At 42.6% G+C, this 22,445-nt stretch overlaps 1 protein-coding gene and 1 long non-coding RNA gene across 19 annotated transcripts in view; both read right to left on the bottom strand.

Moving 5' to 3' along the window:
• Window positions 1-22,445, bottom strand: part of LDB2 (LIM domain binding 2) — a 451,461-nt gene that overhangs the window by 332,293 nt on the left and 96,723 nt on the right. The window lies entirely within an intron of this gene.
• LOC145546513 (uncharacterized) lies at window positions 2,711-21,970 on the bottom strand. The gene is made up of 2 exons (XR_014082989.1): window positions 18,825-21,970; window positions 2,711-2,975 (listed from the first exon to the last, which is right to left on the bottom strand). It is a non-coding gene; the product is annotated as an uncharacterized LOC145546513 (long non-coding RNA).

Below are 22,445 nucleotides of genomic sequence, written 5' to 3'. Positions count from 1 at the left end.
ACAGGAGGCGGGGTCCAAAGAGCAGCCAGACCGGACTTCATTTTGAAACGTACTGTAAGATTTTTTTTAATTTTTTTTTTTCTGCTGTTTCAGCCACAGCAGCAGCAGATTTACGCTCCTAATTATGTTTGGCTTTGGTTAAATTAGTTTGCATTCCCTGAGCATACACTGGTTTGGGGGAGGGGCAGCAGGCAGGAGAAGGAGGTGGCCAGAGAAGATGCCAAGAGGCGGGGAAGATCTTCTCGGAGAAAGATGCTCACTCACAGCAATGGGGCGATCCACCAGGCATCAGGCAGCCAGCCCCACGGCACAGGGGCCCAGGGGTCCCAAACGGACGGAGCAAGTGGTGTTCCACTTAGAGCCCCCATTCATTCATTCATTCATTCATTCCTTCACCCTGCCAGTATTTACTGAGACCCCACGATGAGTAAGACTTCGTACTAGAAGATGGAGGAAACTGCAGTGAACTCGACAAATAAAGACTCCCTGACCTCCTAAGCTTATATTCTAGAAGGGAAGTGAGACAAGACACCAGCAAAAAGTTAAGCAAACATTTTCAACAGTAGGAAATCAATGTATTAATAACAAGTAAAGTGATAGGGAAGGACAACCCTATTTTGTTTTTATTTATAGTAGTAGTTTCAACCAGCAATAAAACACTAATAAACAACTACTATTAATCAATGTTTACTACAATGTTTACTCAATGTTTGCTACAGTCTAGACAGTCTTTGTGACCCCATGGACTGTAGCCTGCCAGGCTCCTATGTCCATGGAATTTTCCAGGCAAGAATATTGGAGTGAGTTGCCATTTCCTACACCAAGACATTCACCAAAAGTTTCATTTAATCCTCATAAAAACCCAGTGAGATGGGTACAGTTATTCCTGTTTTACAGATGAGGAAACCGAGGCTCAGAGAGGTCTAAACTTTATCTGCGGGAAGACACACATCAGTGTGTGACCTCAAATGCAATGTTGCCCCCTGATGTCCTTTCCAAAGATCTACAATCAAGAATAACAACCAGTGATTAAAGCCCCCACTAAAGAACAGACACAGAATCCTTGCCACACGTCTCCCCTGTCAGCGCTTACCGGCCATGTCCTACAGATTGAGAGCCTCATTGACTTAACTTACCTGCTACATGATATAACTAGGAAGGGGTGAAGGCAGCATTCAGATTTAGGGCTGTGTGACCCCGCAATCTTTTGGCCTCCTCAGAACATAACACAAAGCAGTCTGATGGGACGAATCTGTATTTTCCTTGATAACCAGGAGGAAAGTTTCAGGTGTTAGAATGTCCTGGAGTCCCCATCCACTGACTCCCTCACTGGAGAAGAATGCATGAGATGATGGCCCTTTGAGCTGTCTTTCTGTCCCAGCTAATCCAGACCGAAACTCAGCGCTCTACAAAGTTACTTTCGGGAACGAACCAGAAACAGAAAAATGCCTTGAACCCAAAGCAATGTGGCCATCATGAAAGGGGTCTCTTGTTAAATTGCACATCCTTAGTAGAGACATAAACAGGCAACTTGGGACTTAACACTATGTGTAAATGAGAGCTGTGTACACCTTCACACCAGCCTTTTCCAAGGATGCTTTCTGCTCAGTGGACTTCTCTGTGGAAACCCAACTGCCTGGCTTCCGAAACCCATTTACACTACCTGTCATCATCAGCTGCTGGGGTAGCTTTCTCTGATGGATGGCCAAGCAGACACCTCATCCACCAGCACAGGGAAGGGCATTGCAGAATTTTCATGACAAAATCTGTTCTTTGTGCTTTAATATGTTGCCTGTTTTTCATACTTGCAGTGAAAGCAAACCTGAAAGGGGGATTGTCGAATCAAGATTTTTTTAAAACAAAATGCCATGACAAATAGAAGCGGCTGCTTTTGATTTATAAACACTGTAATCTTCCCAAGGCCTTAGGTTTCTTTTTTTTCTTGACAACATCCAGATCAGAACCAATTTAATTTTGAAAGATACCTAATCAAGTAATTTGTTGTAGCCCCTTCCTCCTTCTTGCTGTTGCAGAGGAGGTTGGGAGTTGCATACGGATAAGCGGACGCTTTATTGAAGATAACAAAGGGACCGTTTAGGTATCATGAAGTACTCACCTGTAATAACTTGCGTACCTCCATTTCATCAACCAATGTGAGCATTTCAGACAGTCACATGGAATGGTATCCACTTGCATGGCTAAAAGCTGATGCTGCAAACATTTTTATATGTAATATTTCTCTCTGAGTCTTTTTAATTTTTTTTATTACAAGAGGTATTTTTTTTAATTTTTGAATTTATGTTTTTTGTTTCTTATTGAAGTTTAGCTGATTGACAACATTGTCTTAGTTTCAGGTGTATAGCAAAGTGATTCAGTAATATACATATATATATATACATATATATATATACTTTTCATATTCTTTCCCCTTATAGGTTATTACAAAATACTGATTATAGCTCCCTGTGCCATGCAGTAGGTCCTTGTTTACCTATTTTGTTGGGTTTGACAAAAATTCATTTGGGTTTTTCGTAAGATGTTTTGGGAAAACCCAAATAAACTTTTTGGCCAACAAAATACATATAGTAGTGTGTATATGTGTACCTCAAACTTCTAATTTATCCCTCCCCACTCTCCCCCTTTGGTAACCATAAGTCTGTTTTCTATGTCTCGGGTCTATTTCTGTTTTGTATATAAGTTCTCTTGTATCTTTTTCTTCTTTGTAGATTCCACATATAAATGATATCATATGATATTTATCTTTCTCTGTCTGGCTTACTTCACTAAGTATGATAATCTCCAGGTCCCTCCATGTTGCTGCAAATGGCATTCAGTTCAGTTCAGTTCAGTTGCTCAGTCACGTCCGACTCTTTGCGACCCCATGAACCACAGTACATCAGACCTCCCTGTCCATCACCAACTCCCGGAGTCTACCCAAGCCCACGTCCATTGAGTCGGTGATGCCATCCAACCACCTCATCCTCTGTCATCCCCTTCTCCTCCTGCCCTCAATCTTTCCCAGTATCAGAGTCTTTTCAAATGAGTTAGCTCTTCGCATCAGGTGGCCAAATTATTGAAGTTTCAGCATCAACATCAGTCCTGCCAATGAACACCCAGGGCTGATCTCCTTTAGGATGGACTGGTTGGATCTCCTTGCAGTCCAAGTGACTCTCAAGAGTCTTCTCCAACACCACAGTTTAAAAGCATCAATTCTTCGGCGCTCAGCTTTCTTTGTAGTCCAACTTTCACATCCATACACAACTATTGGAAAAACCACAGCCTTGACTAGACGGATCTTTGTTGACAAAGTAGTGTCTCCGCTTTTTAATATGCTGTCTAGGTTGGTCATAACTTTCCTTCCAAGAAGTAAGCATCTTTTCCATTTGTTTTTATGGCTGAGTAGTATTTCATTGTTCATATATGTATATCTCACATCTTCTTTATCCATTCAACTGCCAATGAACATTCAGTTTGTTTGCATGTCTAGGCCATGGTAAATAGTGCTGCAATGAACACTGGGGTGCAAGAATCTTAAGAGACTTATGTAGATGAATTCCCAGTATTGGAGGAGGAAAGTCAGTTCAACAGTCTTGATACTATAATTTCTTACACTCCCACACTTGATGAGAAACATACATGTTAAATAAGAAACAAAATAGGCATCGATTTGAGAATTTCATGTATTTTGAGACCATTATGGTCACCTTGGGCTTTTCATCCACTAAACTTTAATGAGTATTTACTGAATAACAGGAACATATACTACTCTTGGAACTCACGTCTTAGCAAGGACACAAGGTGCTCCAATGACTTTTGCTTAACAAACACCTACTGTGTGCCAGGTTCCAACTGCTTTATCAGTATTTAATCCTCCTAACAGCCCTATGAGATCGGTACTGATTTGCACCTTACATTTTTTTTTCTTTAAATCTGATCTGACTTGAGTCCCAGCCATGAGCTTCTATTTCTAACATGTAGGAAAGAAATATTCATCACATCACACAGGATGAATTTCTCAAAACTACTGCACATTCTAAAGTGGATCAAAAGTGTCATGGAGTTGAAAACTCATCATGGTCTAGCAAGTCCCTTTCCCCAGAACCAATTATAATTACTCTTTCTGAGCAATATCTCATTTCCTTTCAAAAGATGCATCGTGATTTTGGGAAAGACAGAGCCCGCAGACATTTCCTGCCAATCTAGGCAGAGAAATCTGGAAACCTAGCATTACTCCTGGTCATTGTATCCCTATTCCCTCTTGTTTACTGTGGCCATCAATTCAATTTAAAATTCTCTCTGCTTAGGGGCTTCCTGGTGGTCCAATGGTTACGAATACACCAGCCAATGCAGGGGACATGGGTTTGACCCCTGGTCTGGAAATTAAGATCCCACATGCCACGGAGCAACTAAGCCCACCCATTGAAACTTCTAAAGCCTGCAAGTTCTGGAGTTCTCATACCACCACTAGAGAAAGGCTCCATGCAGCTATGAAGAGCCTGTGGGTGGCACTGAAGATGCAGCGTACAGTCAAAAGCAATAAACAAATAAATGTTGTTTAGTCACCAAACAGTGTCTGACTATTTTAGCTAACTCATTAGAAAACACTCTGACACGGGGAAAGATTGGAGGCAGGAGGAGAAGGAGACGCAGATAATAAGATGGCTGGATGGCATCACCAACTCAATAGACATGAGTTTGAGCAAGCTCCAGGAGATGGTGAAGGACAAGGAGTCTGGCAGGCTGCAGTCCATGGGGTCACAAAGAGTCAGACATGACTGAGTGACTGAGCAACAACAAAGTCCAGCTTTCTGTGACCCCATGGATTGAAGCCTGTCAGGCTCCTCTGCCCATGGGATTCTCCAGGCAAGAAGACTGGAGTGAGTTGCCATTTCCTCCTTCAGGGGATTTTTCCCACCCAGGGATTGAACACCCCATCTCCTGCTTGGAAGGCAAATTTTTTTTACCACTGACCCACCTGGGAAGCCAAATAAATAAATACGTAAAATTATATATAAAAACATACAGCAGAGGAAGAACATTCTTTTAAAAAAGTTCTCTCTGCTTAGGACTACAGGCAGGATTTACAAAAACTCTTGCAAGAAGCTTTGCTGAGAGAAAAGCAAGAAAGAATGTTACAATACATTCTATGACTGTACTTTGAAGGCATTTTCCCCTTGCTCTGGTAGAAATAAGCATCGTTTGTAGGGTTTAAATCTCAGCTCTGCCCCATATTTACTGTGTGAATGTGAGTGAGCTACTTAATGTCTCTGAGCTGTCACCTCATCTGTAGAAAACATACTCCATAGATTTTTACCAAAATGAAGTAAAATTAAATTATGTGGTTACAACATAAGTATAATGATCCCTCATGACCACTTCGTAAACATTGGGTGTCCCTTCTCTTCCTCCTCTTTCAATGTGTATTAACCTATTTTGTCTTTCCAGGACAATCTGCTACTATAAGTTCCATGTATCAATGGGTAAGCGTCCTGTTTTGGTTTTTTTTAAAGACATTCTCTGAAGTCCTAAGAGGGATGTTCTGTTCCTATTTTATTTATTTATTTATTTATTGTTAATAGAAGGATGATTGCTTTACAATATTGGTTTGATTTCTGCCATACATCAACATGAATCAGCCATAGGTGTACATATGTCCTCTGATCCTATTTTATGGGTTTGCCGGGCTGGGCTGGTTCCCACCCAGGACATCCATTCTGTTCCATTTTGCTGCCTCCGAGGGAAGCTAACATTTACCTTCTCATATATTTGCTAGGGAGTAAATACTTCCCATAAGTGCAGGAGGGAAGTGCCCGCCTCTCTGAGGGATCTTGGAAGGCAAGCCTTCCTCACCCCAAAGGGAAGGAGCAACCCCAAACAACAGCGCCCCGCGGCTGATGTGCGTCGCTGTGACAGGTTTTGGGGTTATGTGAGTAGAGGGTGGAGGTGGCTATTGTCTCTGCACAGTTCAAGCGTTTGATTTTCCAAATCAGGAAACTTCATTTCTAAATGTGCTTGATAGAATCTCTAGGTTTCCTTCAGATGACAAAAGGAAAGCAGCTGAAAATTGGCATGCATTTGCCTTTAATTCGAGCTTTTGTTCCCCTTTTCCTGGTCCTGGTGGTTTAGGAGATTAAATGCTGCTCCTGCCCCGCCATCCCCACTCCTGCCCCCCGCCCCCTCCCAAGAGCGAAAACAGTATCAAAGCGCCCTCTATCCAGGGCAGGATGAGCCTGGTGACTTTAGAGCTTCAACTCTGAATCTCCTGGCTTCTGCAGGTGTACATCAAATCCTCAGAGTTCCTTCAGGTGGTGCTTTGTGCTTAATTATACATAAAGGTTCTGTGGGTGGAATTCCATTTGAAGCCCAAACCATCAAGCCATCGGTTTGTCATTTCAAGCTTCTTACTTTTCATCACCTGAGTCTTTACCCAAGATGTGATTTTCTTCAGGTTAAGGGGATTTTTGCTTCTAAGCACTCATAAATACATGCAAAAAGTAGCATGTCTTACTCATGGAAGTACAGACATCTGAATAGGTCTCAATCTTTCATGTAAATAATTCACAAATGATTACAAAGAGATTTGTAATGGCTGCTCTTCTTGACCTGTGTTTGCAGACTCGGTCACTCTGCTGGGGCAGACAGGATACGCAACACGTTTTTGGAGCAAGACTGTATAAAGCGTCAGTGTGAACCACTGTGTGGGGAGGACCACCATGTGGACTGGAGATGCAGAGGGGTGGGACTCAACGGAGGAGGCAAGTCATACTCCCATTTTACAGCTGTGGAAGCTCACTGAGGCCTTGAAAAGCTCCACAGGCTCATGAGAGCACTAAAAGTGCTTGTCTGGGACCTGAGTCTCCTCTCCTCACAATCTCAATAAATTCTTCGATGCAACAGCCAAACACCATTGCTGCCTCTCTCAATAAATATGACCATATCCAAAATCCACTGGAAAACTTTCAGGAGAAGAGTCTTAGCAAAAAGCAGCAGCAGAAAACAGCCCTTTTAGAACTCACTAAAGACCTTAAAGCCCATGGCAAGCAAGACAAATGTGTGGCCTCCAGTGGGTTAGGCAGGGTGACGTTGATGCCCCGGGAAGACCTGACATGGTTTGGCTTTAAATCCCTTGCAATGCCAAGCTGAAGTCTGCCCATGCTGAAGGTACCTTGGTTGGCAGAAAGAGGGAGTAGCGAGATGCCCTATTGAAAGGAAGAAGTGAACAGAAACTGCTAATTTCAGGACGACCATCTCAAGTTGGCTACCACTCCTTATCGACTTCAATCTGCTCAACAGACTCTCTTTTATGGAAAATGCACATCTCATCTTCTCATACCTTCTGTAATGCCCCTCCATGTTCCTTGTCCTCCTTGCTTTCAGGATATTGACTAAGAGTTCAGGGCTCTAAAGTAGACATTCTGGGCTGTCTTAGGTTACCTACTGGGCTGTGTGGCCCTAGGCCTGTTACTTAACTTCTCTGTGCCTCAATTGTTTCACTGGTCAAATGTAAATAATAGGAGCATTTACCTAACTGGACTGACAGCATCAATAATCAGTTAATATAGGTAAAGAACTTAAAACACATACTAAATGTACAATCATCTTAGCTAGATCAAACCAGTCAATCCTAAAGGAAAGCAGCCCTGAATATACACTGGAAGGTCTGATGCTGAAGCTGAAGCTGCAATACTTTGGCCAACTGATGTGAAAAGCTGATTCATTGGAAAAGACCCTGATGCTGGGAAAGACTGAAGGCAGGAGAAGAAAGGGATGACAGAGGATGAGATGGTTGGATGGCATCACCGACTCAATGGACATGAGTTTAAGCAAACTCTGGGAGATGGTGATGGACAGGGAAGCCTGGCGTGCTGCAGCCCACGGGGTCACAAAGAGTTGGACACGACTGAGCGATTAAACAGCAACGAAAGTATCTCCCAAATGTTTAAAGTCTATTTAAAATAATTAAGTTGTTCCTTTACTATCTGACTTTTCAGATACTTCAATATGCTAAGAAACACTATGAATCTTCCCCAGTGAGAGTGACTAGGAAACTGAATAGCTGTTAGACTCTCTTGGGCTCTAGTGTTCTCTCGGATGGTTAGGAATAACAATAATAACAGTAATAATAATACTAATATGTTTAGAGAACCTCTGAGCATCCTGGTTAATACTGTAGTCCCATGTGCCGGGCTTCCTATTCACATATTAGCATCAGCACTTAAAAGCTGTCCAATCTTAGGCGAATTGATTTAATTGTGTCTTCGTTTCCTTAGTTGTAAAGTGGGATTAATTATGCTCCCTCCTCACAGGGTTATTATGAGAATTCAATGTGTGTATAGAGATGACTCCATGGTTGGTGCAAAGTAAACTGCTCAGCGTGGTACCCTTGAGGCTTCTTGAGGGCTTTCTGGCCATTATTTCTTTACATAGCAAATATGGTCATGTGTGGTAGTAACTGCTATCATTTTATAGAGTAACTGGCCCGGAACTCACAGTTAGAAGACAACAGAGTCAGGACCACCTGGGAGGAGGTCCAAGACTCAGGATCTTGGAAAGAAGCAATTCCTAGGACCCTGAGTGATGAGATTTTGGGAGAGGGAGGAAGTTCCAGGGGCTAAGAGAAGGAATCTAAAAACATGAGGACACAGCATCGCAACTAACCTTTGTCAAAATTGCAATTTTACAAACACCTTCCTGGTTGTTATTAATAATTGCCAGAAAAACTTGGTAGATGGACGACTTCTGATAAAACCATAAATGCTTTTCTCTCCCCACATCTCCTAGGGACCAGTGCCCAGTAGACGTTTCCCTGTCCAACATTCTCTGTAAGGACAGAATTTGCTCCTGAATGTCCAGTTTCCCCCTAGAACACAGAAGGATCCCAGCACGCTTTTCTTCCTCTGCTTCTGCCCTGGGAAGCTGGACACTGTGGTCTATACAGCAGGTTCTTATTACTTATCTGTTTCGTATAGTAGTGTGCACATATCAAACCCAATCTCCCAATTTATCCCACCCCTGCCTTTCCTCCCGGTAAACACAAGATTGTTTTCTACATCTGTGACTCTACATCTGTTTTGTAAATAAATTCATTAGTACCATTTTTCAGATTCCACATATAAGCGGTATCATATGATGCTTGAATCGACCATGTCCTCTTATGCACTCGGTGATACAGTGTACACCCCTTGCTTAGTCCTTGGCATACAGGTAGGGCTGTCAGATAAAACATGGGATGTTGGGTTAAACTGGAACTTCAGACAAATTAAGAGTTTCTTTTTAGTCCAAGTATCCCATGCAACATTTGAGATACGCATATGCTAAAAAAGTACTTGATGTTTATCTGAAATTCAATTTTAACTGGGCATTCGGTATTTTTTATTTGTGAAATCTGGCAGCCCTACAAAGAATATAAATTGGTGTTTCATTGGCTTGCTTTGTTTAAATAGTATTACACACAGTGTATGAATAGTGTATGAGTAAATTAAATGCCCTGTGTATGAATAAATTAAAATAGAAAGATTGAGGTCCAGAAGAGGAAGTGGCTGGACTTCTGGGATTCAAATTAGAATGGCAGAGCTCAGAAATGAATTCAGGCTTCCAGAACCTGTCAGAAAAAAATTGTGAAAAACTTTGAAAAGAATTCAGGAGTTTCCTGTCCATTTGGGTTCTCTCCATCTCTGAGTTATTCTAGCTCTGTTGTTGTTATTTAGTCACTAAGTTGCGTCCGACTCTTTGCAACCCCATGGACAGCAGTACGCCAGGCTCCCCTGTCCTTCACTATGTCCAGGAGTTTGCTCAGATTCACGTCCATTGAGTCAGTGATGTTATCTAACCATCTTATCCTCTGCCGCCCCTTCTCCTCCTGTCCTCAATCTTCCCCAGTATCAGGGTCTTTTCCAGTGAGTTGGATTTTCACATCAGGTAGCCAAAGCACTGGAGTTTCAGCTTCACTTGCATGAGGTTAATTACTGTGCTATGGACAGACCCATCTCAGCATCTATGTGTAAACTGACATCAGCGTTCCTTCAGGACACTTAACGTGTAGTTCTTTCTATTCTTCTTTGAACCGGTCATAACATCTTACCAGTTCCCTCATTTACTAATGAGTTAAATTAATCTTTAACATTATTATTTGGCATACATATTTCATATTTATAAGATCCACTATTTTACCTGTTTTAAAAAATTATTCTTCTGCAGTGACATTCTTCTCTGGACAGTGAGCCTGGAAAGAAGCTTAAATGGTAATTCCGTTCGTCACACCCTCTCCTTTCCACCCTGTGTCCACACGCCCATTCTCTACGTCTGTGTCTCCATTCCTTCCCTGCAAATAGGTTCATCAGTACCATTTTTCTCGATTCCATATACATTCGTTAATGTACAATATTTGTTTTTCTTTCTGACTTACTTCACTCTGTGTAACAGGCTTTAGGTTCATCCACCTCACTAGAACGGAAAGTAGTAGCACTGACATATATGCACTATCAGGTGTGAAATAGATAGCTGGTGAGAAGTTATGGTGTAACAGAGGGAACACAGCCTGGTGCTCTGTGATGACCTAAGGGGGTGGGATGTGGGAAGGGAGGGAGGTTCAAGAGGGAGGTGATATATGTATAATTATGGCTGATTTAAAGAGGAACTAAGAGCCTCTTGATGAAGGTGAAAGAGGAGAGTGAAAAAGCTGGCTTAAAACTCAACATTCAAAAAATGAAGATCGTGGCATCCGATCCCATCACTTCATGGCAGACAGACGGGGAAACAATGAAAACAGTGACAGACTTTATTCTCTTGGCTTCCAAAATCATTGTGGATGGTGACTGCAGCTATGAAATTAAAAGACATTTGCTCCTTGGAAGAGAAGCTATCCCAAATAGAGACAGCATATTAAAAAGCAGAGACATTACTTTGCCTACAAAGTTTCCATCTAGTTAAAGCTATGGCTTTTCCAGTAGTCATGTACAGATGTGAGAGCTGGAAGATAAAAAAGGCTGAGTGCCAAAGAACTGAGTCCTTCAAAATGTGGTGCTGGAGAAGACTCTTGAGAGTCCCTTGGACTGCAAGAAGATCAATCAATCCATCCTAAAGGAAATCAACTCTGAATATTCATCAGAAAGACTGATGCTGAAGCTGAAGCTCCAATACTTTAGCCACCTGATGCGAAGAGCTAACTCACTGGAAAAGAGCCTGATGCAGGGAAAGATTGAGGGCAAAGGGAGAAGGGGGTGACAGAGGATGAGATGGTTGGATGGCATCACCAACTCAATGGACATGAGTTTGAGCAAACTCTTCGAGATGGTGAAGGACAGGGGAGCCTGGTGTGCTGTAGTCCATGGGGTTGCAAAGAGTCGGACACAACTTAGCAACTGAACAACAACAATGGCTGCTTTGCATCGTTCTATGGCAGAAACCAACATAACATTATAAAGCAATTTTTCCCCAATTAAAAATAAATTTAAAAAAATGATGATTCCTACAAGTGGACTGGGTAGAGAGGAACAGAAGAGAATGCATCTCGAAAGATAAACCTGATGGCGTCATCCCCATGGAAAACTTTTTCCTGGCTTTGGAGACATGGTCCCGAGGATGAAGCCAAAACTCCCCATCCTGGGGGCAGTGCTCCGTGTCCCCCAAGCCCTCGCCTTTGTGTGCAACAGGACTCTCTCCCACCCCCATTATGAGACTCCCTCCAGTTCTCCCAACCCCTGTCAGTCTGATTTGGATGGATGCCCATCTGGGGGCTCCACAACCGTAGCACTTTTCTCAGTGCATTGCAATTACTGCTTAATTGTCTGTAGCCTGCATTCGATGGCACTTTGCGAGGGCAGGGTCCAGAACCTGCTTTGGTTTGCTTCCTTGTGCATCACCAATTCCAAGCAGAGGGGCTTGACTCACAGAGACACTCAAAAAAAACACAACAATGCTGAGTGAATAAATGGCGCTAAAAGCATAATAGAATCACTGACACACAGAAGAGAAGTGAGCTGAGGGAATGAGAAACACTGGACAAAGATAAGCAGATTCACATCAGCTTTATTTCCCTAGAAAAACACTTTAGGGGACAAAGCACCAATCCCCTTGTCCCCCCCGCCCCAGGTAATGATTCACTCTTACCCAAGGATTCCCGTCTGTCTGACTACACAGAACTAATTATTACATTACTCAACATCATAGCATAGCAATTTTTACTACACGTCCTATGAAATTGAATTATAAAATTGCACACCTAAAATTTCCGTGTTTTCTAGTGTTCCTTTAAAAAAAAAAAAAACAGTTCCCTATTTAAAAGGATGAAAGAAAAAATACATTTCTGAACCTCAACTGGCCATGATCAAGCCAATCCATTTAGGAAAGGTGCTCCTAAGGGAAAATGCGAACTCCCAAGTCCTGTCTAATGTGTCGTCCCATCTCTGCTTTCAATTACCAATTAAAAGCTTCCATAGAATGTTAGGTTCCTGCAACGCCTCACCATTCCCCAGAGATAGCCTGATTTCCAGCCCTCTCTTTCCAAAGCAGGCCCTCTCTGGAGGCTGTGCAGTCCATTTTTTGTAAGAGTCCCTCCCTGGACAGCCTCATGCTGGTGAATTAGCTAGATGGTGTTTACTGCAGAGATCTGAGTCTCCGAGAGCATTAAGGATGGCCCTTCCCTACCACCCACGGCCCCCACCACCAACCACGCCATTTCCCCTGCGGGTACAAGCTGATTCCTTCCTGTGGAGAGAGTGAGCTGCTACCTGGTGTGGCAGACTCTCTCCGACTTGTACTTCTCTATGGACGAGTTATAGCATGTCCCAGGGGACAGCAGTCACTACACTTGCCTAGTGATCAGTGGTCATTCAACAGCTACTATCCTCTGTTCCTTACATCAATGAACAAAACCTGCTGGCCAAAGAACCCTCTCCCCCAAACAGGCAAAGGGTAAGCTGGAGTCAGGATGTGGGTTTGGTCCTTCTGGAGGGAGAACTTGGAGTGGTACCCAGGGTAGCAGGAGACAGAAAGGTGGGTGTGCATCTTGTTGACGGATCTCACCAGTGACTTGCACTCCCTGTGACTCTAACATCCACCTTTCAGAACACAAGGTAGGTCTGTTCAAAGAGACACACTCAAGTACAAAAAGAATTCTATCAACGAACAAGAGTTAAAAGATCCTGAGGATTTATCACATGCCCAGCACCCTATTAAGTGCTTTCTCTGCATCCTTTTATCTCCTCCTGGCCAGGTGTATATGGCTGGAACAACTGTCATCCTCATTTGAGAAATGAAGAAAGTGTCACGAAGATGTTTTGAAACTTCCCCAAGCTCTTATAACCAAGATGATGGCAGCAACACTGTTCAATCAAACCAAATGATGGGACCCCCGACTCTGGAGAGGAGAACGGCTACCCACTCCAATATTCTGGCCTGGAGAATTCCATGGACAGAGGAGCCTGGGGGTTTACAGTCCATGGGGTCGCAAAGAGTCAGACACACTTGCTTTCCAACTCTTAACAATTAAGTTGTTGTATTTGTTTGGAAATTTGGTGCTACAGATTTTATTTCTGCCATCTCATTGATCTCCCGATAATACTCTGAAGTATTCAGTTCTCTCAAAAATAATAAGGAATGTAAAGAACTTGCCCCAGGCCACACGGCTGCTAGAAAATGAAGGAGTGGCTTTGAATAAAGGTTTGCCCATGGCCAGTTGCTGGTGGAACTGCAGTGGGCATGGATGGGGAGGGTGGACGAGGACTCCAAGGAAGAGGCTCCAGGGCTGGTGTGAACTCCTGATGTCCAGGAGCATTCAGCTCAGGCCAAGGTTTTAAGAGGAAAACCTCTGAGCTTCAGGAACCTTAAATAAGATGATCTTTGCATGCTTTCCTGAGACTGGAGTCGAGTCATAGAACAGTCAGGAGGCGGTCACTGGGCCTAAAATTCGCCTTCACCAATGGCCTTGAAAAAAATACATTTTGTGTCTCATGGCTTAAAAGAAAGGCTGTGTAAGACTGGTATCCTAGAGAGATGGTTTGAAGCTGTTATATCTCAGGGACTTCCCTGGCAGCTCAGTGGCTAGGACTCCACAATTCTACTCCTGGGGTTTGATTCCTGGCCAGGGAACTAAGATCCTGCAAGTCATGCAGCAGCATAGCCCCAAAACCTCAGCTATGAAGCAGTTATATCTCACTCTGAGGATCCTGCCTGTTGGACCACACCAGGAATAACAGGAATTACTGTGTTCTGAGGAATATCACTTAGTCTTGATTCAAAAATCACTGAACACTTTCACTCATGACTCATCTCCAATCCCCTTTTCAGTTTAAAAGTCTACATTAAGTCATTGACTCAGATAATGGAGTTCATCAATTTCGTGGGAATCAGATAGAAGAATATGATGGCTCTTGATAATTAAGAAGAAAGCTGACTTTTCAAGAAAGGAGGGTTTGAGGGAGGAGTTAGAGCAAGCATAAATTTGTATCATTTAAGAAAAATAGCTCAGAGTTAAAATTATAAAGGAGGGTTTGACCTCAGGGCAAAGTTCCTTCTTATTTTCAAATTAAATCAAACCAGGACACACTTAGCTAGGTGTGTAAATCTACCAAATTGCTATGGTTCCGAAGCCCTCACATATAACTGATAATTTTTCAGCTCCAGGGTCATGAAAAAACAGGGCAAAAATGGAAGAACTGTGCTGAAGTAAGAAAATCTGGGTTATGACTCCATGGCTATGTCTTATTGTTTCTTAACTCAACTGCATCGCAACTTCCTCGTCTGTAAAAAGGAAATAATCCTGCTTATTTTAGGTTTGTTCATGTCTCAAATGAGATGAAGAGAGCAGTCAATTTCTTAGCACAGTGCTGGGCTCAGGGCAGTTGCTTAAGGAATACTTAGTTGTTAAGGTACAGACAACACTTGCTGTTGTTTTGATTTTTCTTACTAAGTAATACAGGTCTGAAATAGTTTTTGAATCAGTCATACCAAATCGACAGTGTGCTACCTTTGAGAATTGTTGAGGTTACTGGAGGAAGCAAGTAGACTCCTGAAGACTGAATTGATTGCATCACTTGATTGAGTACACTTAGAATATAATTATATAAATATAATTCTAATTATAAATTGCACCTTGGAGAAAGTTGGAAAATTTCTATTGATCTATGTAAATGTGAAAATTAAGAAGACATATACGTTTACAGAATTGGATGTCACATATTTTACATAGTGTATAGTATACCTACATGAATACATACATACAGATATGCACGTGCATGTACACACACACACAGAGGCAGACAGAGAGTGTGCGTGCGCTCAGTCACTTCAGTAGTGTCTGGCTTTTTGTGACCCCATGGACTGTAGCTCGACAGTCTCCTCTGTCCAGGCAAGACTACTGGAGTGGGTCTCCATTTCTTCCTCCAGGGGATCTTTCTGACCCAGAGACGGAACCCACGCCTCCTGTATCTCTTGCATTGCAGGTGGATTCTTTACCCGCTGAGCCACCTGGGAAGCCCACAGAGAAAGAAAGGATGAAACAAAGGGAAAGAGACAGAGATAAACAGACCTTTGAAACCCTCTGCCCAGGAGCATTTACGAGATGTAAAATAACATGTACAGAAGAACAAAGTGCCCCAAGTTACCCTTTGCACCTCACTGCTGACTCAGATTTATTGAGGCTGATTCTGCACACACAAATGCTATTCATTGTTTCACTTATGCAATAAAAGCAGTCATTGGTCTTCAAGGAGGTGTGCTCCCGATAATAAAGGATGATTCTAAAGCAGGAAGAGAAAGCCCAATGACCATGCTTGCCTGGCGAATAATGCAGGAGCAAACCTGGGCCAGGTCAGCAGTGGGAAGCAACAGAAATCGCTGGGAAACTGGAGCTTCCCATGGAAGGAGGGTGGCCTCCACGCGGTTCTTGCCATGTGGGAGGAGACTCGGGTCTTTGTTGAGTCTTTCTGTTTTGTTTTATTTTGTTTTGTTTGTTGTTCATGTTTTTCTTTGTTCTTTATACTTTTTGTTTAGAAGCTATAAACCTAGAAGTATCAGTCAGCTCTGGCTATCATAACAAAATACGGTAGATGTGGAGGCTTCACAGAAATTTATTTTCTCATGGTTCTGGAGGCTGGAACTCCAAAGTCAAGGCACCAGCTTGGTCCAGCTGAAGTGCGGACTCTTTTGCTGGCTTGTCGATGGCTGCCTACTGTGTCCTCACATGGTGGACATAAGAGGGGAGATCTCTGGAGACTCTTCTAGATGGACGCTAATCTCATCATGAGGGGCCCCTTTGTCGACTCATCTAAGCCTAATTGCCTCCCCAAGACCCCATCTCTGAGTACTATCACATTGGTGTTAAGACTTCAACATATTAATTTAGGAGAGGTGGAGAGACATTTAGTCCATAATACTGCATTTGAATATTTCTAAACACTGGATAGGCCAACAAAATTCATTCTACATCAGCAAATGCCTATCTAACTCAAAGTCACTGATGCTTTCCAATTGTAGTACTGGACTTTTGAGAGTCCCTCGGACTGCAAGGAGATCAAACCAGTCAATCCTAAAGGAAATAAACCCTGAATATTCATTGGAATGACTGATGCTGAAGCTGAAGCTCCAATATTTTGGCCGCCTCATGCAAAGAGCTGACTCATTGGAAAAGAGCCTGATACCAGGAAAGATTGAGGGCAGAAGGAGAAGGAGATGACAGAGGATGAGATGGCTGGATGGCATCACTGACTCAATGGACATGAATTTGACCAAACGCTGGGAGAGAGTGGAGGACAGAGGAGCCTGGTGTGCTATAGTCCATGGGGTCACGAAGAGTTGGACACAACTTAGTGACTGAACAACAAAATTCTACCATCCAAGCTTCTCCATATTGTATCACTGGAATCACAACACTCACACATGCATGCACACACACACACACACACACACACACACACACTCATATACCACCCACTTTGGAAATTTTGTCAAATTCATATGCAGGGGGTCCACCCTCTCCTGGAAAGGGAGGGATGGAAAATAATGTGGAGACTCAGGACCAGCTAGTTTCCTTGATTGGAGTGGAGCGAAAACCCAGGTATGGTGAGAGATGAGATGAGGGATGAGGGTGAGGTGGGCTGGAAATTCGCATTCACTTTGATTCAGGCTGATTCAAGAGGCAATTGGGGACCATTGCCTCATTCTCAAGAGGGAAAATGGTATGACAGCAATTAAGGCAATGGATGGTGATTTGTTCAACTATATGTAGCATCAACTAGAATCAGAAAAGCCTACAGAGGGAAAAGGGAGGAGGAATATTGTACCAGACAGTGTTCTTAGGGAGGAATTATTCTGTGGCTTCATTCACACACACTGATTTCTGGTGTGGGAACTGCCCTCCTGTGCTCAGACACTTCTCTGCCAACAACCTGCTTCACATCACCTGCAATGTGGTCACCGGGTGTCACAGCCTCTGTGAAGCTCTCAAGATGATTATTATTGCTATCATCACCTTCCCCAAACACATACTATGGGATCTGTTTTCTATAGACCGCTCCATAATCCTCATTGTAACCCCATAAGGGACATTACCATTTTGATTTGTCAGGATAAGATACTGAGTCATGGTAAAGAAAAATAACTTTCCTAATATTTCCCATCGGCCTAGCCATGACTTGAACCCAGAGCTGGCTGATTTTAGCCCCTGAGCAGCAGGTGAATCCCTTCTGCCTTGACTCCTCCCCCTATTTCTCTGGCCCAAAGATGTCCCGCCCATCTCTGGCTCAAGGAGATCATTGCCCCTATATCCTTGGTAGCACTTATTTTATATAATAAACATCTGATTCCACATCCTTGTCTCCCCTGGAGACTGTGGTCTCCTCGAGGACCAAGAGCAGAACTTCCTCATCTTTGTGTCTTCTGTAGCTCACAATCACTCAGTACCCAACAGAAGAAGGTGTGAATACATGATCATCAGGCTGGTCTGAGTTCTTTGCACCAAGAGTGATCTCAGGACACAGATGGTCTGTGCAGCCCCCGCCCCCCCCTGCTTTAAAGGAGGGGACTGTGGCAGAGGAATTACTTTTTGGGTGATTTTCCCCCCAGTTTATATGAAAACTCTTTCTATAGCAGTTTATCAGGACTCGGGAGAAAAGACAGCTAAGTCTTGTATCCAAACTCGGGATCCTCAAGGACATGGGAAGCCTTTGAGAACCTTGCACAATTGTTGGAACTTGCAGCTCTTTGGTGTTGAGAGGAAGCCCTGCGTGGAGGTTCCTAACTTTGGGTCAGCAGACAAACTGCCTGGATTGTACTCTCAGCCTCTTCCTCTATGACTTGAGTCGCTAAGGATAAGTGGCTTCACCTCTCCTGGTCCCCAGTTTCTCATCTATAAGAGTGCTAATCTTGAAAATACGTGGGTTATTTTCAAATATCTCTTGATACTGATTTCTAACATAATTCCACAGTGATAAGAGAACAGACTCTGTATGATTTCAATGTCTTTTGACCATGAAATTTTTGTGCCTTGTTGTATGTCCCTGGATATGTTCCAATGTCTCCTAGTTTACAGTCTATGAAAACTTGGATAGAATTTGTATCCTGCTGTTGTATGAAAATTGGATAAATCTTCATTATGTTGAATTGGTTCATAGTGCTTTTCAGGTTTACTATATCCTTCTACTTTTATGTCTATTCATTGTATTAATTTTTGAGAGTTTGATATTGAAACTCCAACTAAAAAGCTTAATATATCTAGTTAAAAATAATTGTAATACATAGTGGAACTATATGTAACTTTGTTCTGTATTTTCCAAGTCTCCCATAAATGTGTCATCATATTTCAAAAAATAAAATACCATAATAATAACCATATCACAATTTTTAAAAGAAAAAAAGACAAAAAAGTGTGCTAATAACAGAACTATACCATAGTACTGCTTTGAAGAACAAACGAATCAATATATGAAAAACATTTAACAAAATGCTTCATACAAGTTAACGATCACTAGCATGTTACTATTTCAAATTTCTTCAGTGCAACAAAACAAGGATTGGCAGTTCAAAAAACTAGTTTTTGGCCTGAATCTGTCCCATCCTGGGATTGCATCAACAAGTCCCTCTTACGTGGGGCTGTGGCCCTGTTTTAAGTTTTCACCCCTGCAATGTCAACCTAAGATATGCGTGTCATTTCATCATTCCATCTGCAGACAAGGAGTGAATTCCTGCCTGTGTACTTCATAGAGTTAAAATGTATTGTGATCATGTCTTGAGAGAATGTAAATAGTTACGGTCTTATTCATTATTATATCCACAAGTAGAATATTTCAAGAGCCATATGGCCTTAATTAATCATGGATAATACTCAAAGTCATCCTTCTAACCAGGAATAATGCTGAATGCTAAAAATAGTCTCTACACAAAGATGAAATACAGCAAAGAAAAGTCAGTGCGTCAGAAACAGCCTTCTGCAAGGACGGGAAGCACGCTGTCACTCACACTTTCCTTGCTTTCTTCATTCTCTCCTTCTTGCTCTCTCACTATTCCTGCCTTGCCGAGCATAAATTTCCCCGAGGAATAGCAGCTATCGGTGAATCACGACAGATTATTGGCTGCTTACAGCTAATGAGCTATTTCATTTGCTACACTGTAGAAAACCACCCAATCTTTCATCCTGATTCTCATGGCGGACGGAGCTAGAGAGGAACAGAACACCCCCAACCTCCACTGCTGTTTCTTTAAATATTGTATTTAGAGAAATGCCGACAGCTAAAAATATAAGACCCAAAGATCAGCTTTCTCTTCTCCCACATCCAGTCGTGTTTTACCCATGTCTTTCCAAATATTCACTTATCTGTCACCCTAGCACAAAAGCAATTGCCGAAGAATTGAATATACAGTAAAAAAACTAAAGGCTACTCAGAAAGTATAGGCCTTACCAATGGGGAACTTTCCTCCAGAATTTAGATATTTCAGTGAACCTATATAAAGGGGAGGTAGGCTTTCTCCAAAGCATCTTTCTTCTCCCAATTCCATATGTCAAATGAGTTTCTATGCTTAAAAAAGTGTGAGAAAACAGATAACTTTAAATATCCAATGTAGTTGGTATAGTCATTTAAAAAGAAAAATGAAGAGGAAGAAAGAGCAGAAGGTTCAGGAAGAGGAAGAAGAAGAGAAGCAAAAGGGAGGAAGAAAAGAGAAGGGAGAAAACAAATGGGGGAAAAAAACCCCCTCAAGATCCCCAAGCTAGTGGACAGCTCTTTCTTTAGAAATGCTCCTCTAAAAAACTCCTGTATCTTTAATTACTGCAGAATACTAGCAGAAATGTCTCTTTGTCTTTGGATCTCAAACATGACTCTGGCTAGAGCTCCCCAAAAGAGTCATAGACAGAATTTTATTAGTTTCAGCAACGCAAAGACATGGCGGTTCAGCAAAGATGTTTATAGGCAGAGAGAAGGCAGACAGCAAGAAAGCCCTGATTGGGGGCTGATTTTATGAATGACCAATGGAACCTGGGAGCCTAAACTTTGGTACATTTGCCTCTTTTGAGATTATATTTCAGAGAGAGAACATGAGATGATTATGAACACTTCATCTTTCAGTATCCTATAAACCTGCTGCCAACAGAACTTTCAAAGAAGAGACTTAAGATTCAGTTTTGATGTAGTAACTTCTATGCCAGAAGCCAAGGTCCATGGAACCCCAGAAAAATAAAAACCATCAGTGTTTGGAGGCTTTGACCATGGAGATTAGTGAGAAGGTGAAGAATATTTGTATACAACCTGCTAGTTTCAGGGAGACAGACTCTCTCCCCCAGTTGCCAGCATACTTTGTGAAGCATCTGAATGGTGTATGTTCCATGTCTGTAGCGCAGGCCCTTGAAGCCACAGATGTAGCCAGTCCTAGTTTACATCTCTGGCCAGCTCTCTCCGGAAAATCCGTGCTCTTTCTGTAGTATGGGATTGTCCCTCGGATGTGACTGTCCATCTAAGACTAAACTGACAAATCCCTTTCCGCATCGTGTCCCCCTGTTTCAAGTTCTTCTCCACAGAACATAAGCCCATGAAATGTGTCTTTTCCAGGTCAGGATTTTTTTTTTAATGGATAGGTTTCTCTTTCTCTCTTGGGTTTCTACTTGTTCAGGCTGAAATCACTCAGATACTAGAGAACAGCAAAGCCACAGATGGAAGGAGCTGGGGTCTCTGAATCATGATGTCCAGAATGCAGCTACACTGAACCAGATGTGATACGGATATTGGCATTTTGAGGTTGCTTGGAGTTCCCTGGTAGCTCAGATGGCAAAGAATCTGCCTGCAATGCAGGAGACCTGGGTTCGATGCCTGGGTCAGGAAGATCACCCGGAGAAGGAAATGGCAGTCCACTCCAGTATTCTTGCCTGGAGAATTCCATGGACAGAGGAGCTTGGCAGGTTACAGTCCATGGTGTCATAAAGAGTCTGACACGACTGAGCGACTTTCACTTTTCTTTCATGTTGTTACAGCAGCTCGTCTTATGCTAACTAATGCACTATACATGTATATAAACTTGAACTGCATTTTTGTTTAGCATGAAGGTTTAACTCAGCTCATATAATAAAAAATGTAAAGCAAATCTAGTCAACAAGCAGACTTCATTGAGCACCAGTGCTAAAGGCTGACAAAGAATCAGGGTGAGTAGCTGCTGGAAAGGTCTCTAGTGTTCTCTGAGACAGGAGTTGAAGACGGGTTAGGCACAGAAGCAGACAACTATGCACTAAGACCTTCAACTCCCCACTTCTGAAAGAGGCTGCAGTCATCACCATTATCAGGGAGTGGGTCTCTGTCTCTCTCCTGTGGGATTGACAAAGACTCTTTGAGCAAAGAGCAGTGATCAAGGTCAGTGCCTTGCAGGCACAGTGACAACAAGCCTTGTACCTGAACCATGTAGGTTCTCAGCTTTGGGAAATGATCTTAAATCTCTATTGGCCTGTCCAAAAAAAAAAAAAGAACTACATGGGAATCACTGATAAACTGGTATTGATTTTCACAGATTACCCTTGTCAAAGGATTTATTGATGTGTCAATGCGTGTTGCTGAGAGGATCATAGCAGGATGGCTTTGAAGGATTTATAAGAAATCTAGAGGCTTTAATACACTTGGCGGTAAATAACTAACAAGTATTGCACATATTGATTCTTGTCATGTGGTCAATGCAATCTTTAGCCCACTAATTGTCAGTATTGACAAACAGTTCATGATCTAAATGAGCAGCTGGACACCCGCTCCAAGCAGAACATTTCCAAATGGCGTTTTCCCTGCTATTCTCAGCCTAACGTTCATGGAGCAGACTTGCAGGTAATCGGCTCTAAGCAGAGGGAAATGTGTGGTAATTAATTCTTCCTTGCTGTCAAATGTCCCCAAGGGAGAGGAGAGGGAGGAGAGTCTGGTGGCAGCACACCAGGCTGGAACCCAGTTCCCTGATGCACGCACAGCAATATCCTTCAAGGCTCATCT

The sequence above is a fragment of the Giraffa tippelskirchi genome, chromosome 1, assembly GCF_054371585.1.
Source record: "Giraffa tippelskirchi isolate mGirTip1 chromosome 1, T2T-mGirTip1v1.2.pri, whole genome shotgun sequence".
Taxonomy (NCBI): domain Eukaryota; kingdom Metazoa; phylum Chordata; class Mammalia; order Artiodactyla; family Giraffidae; genus Giraffa; species Giraffa tippelskirchi.
This window is presented reverse-complemented; position numbering and strand designations above follow the sequence as displayed.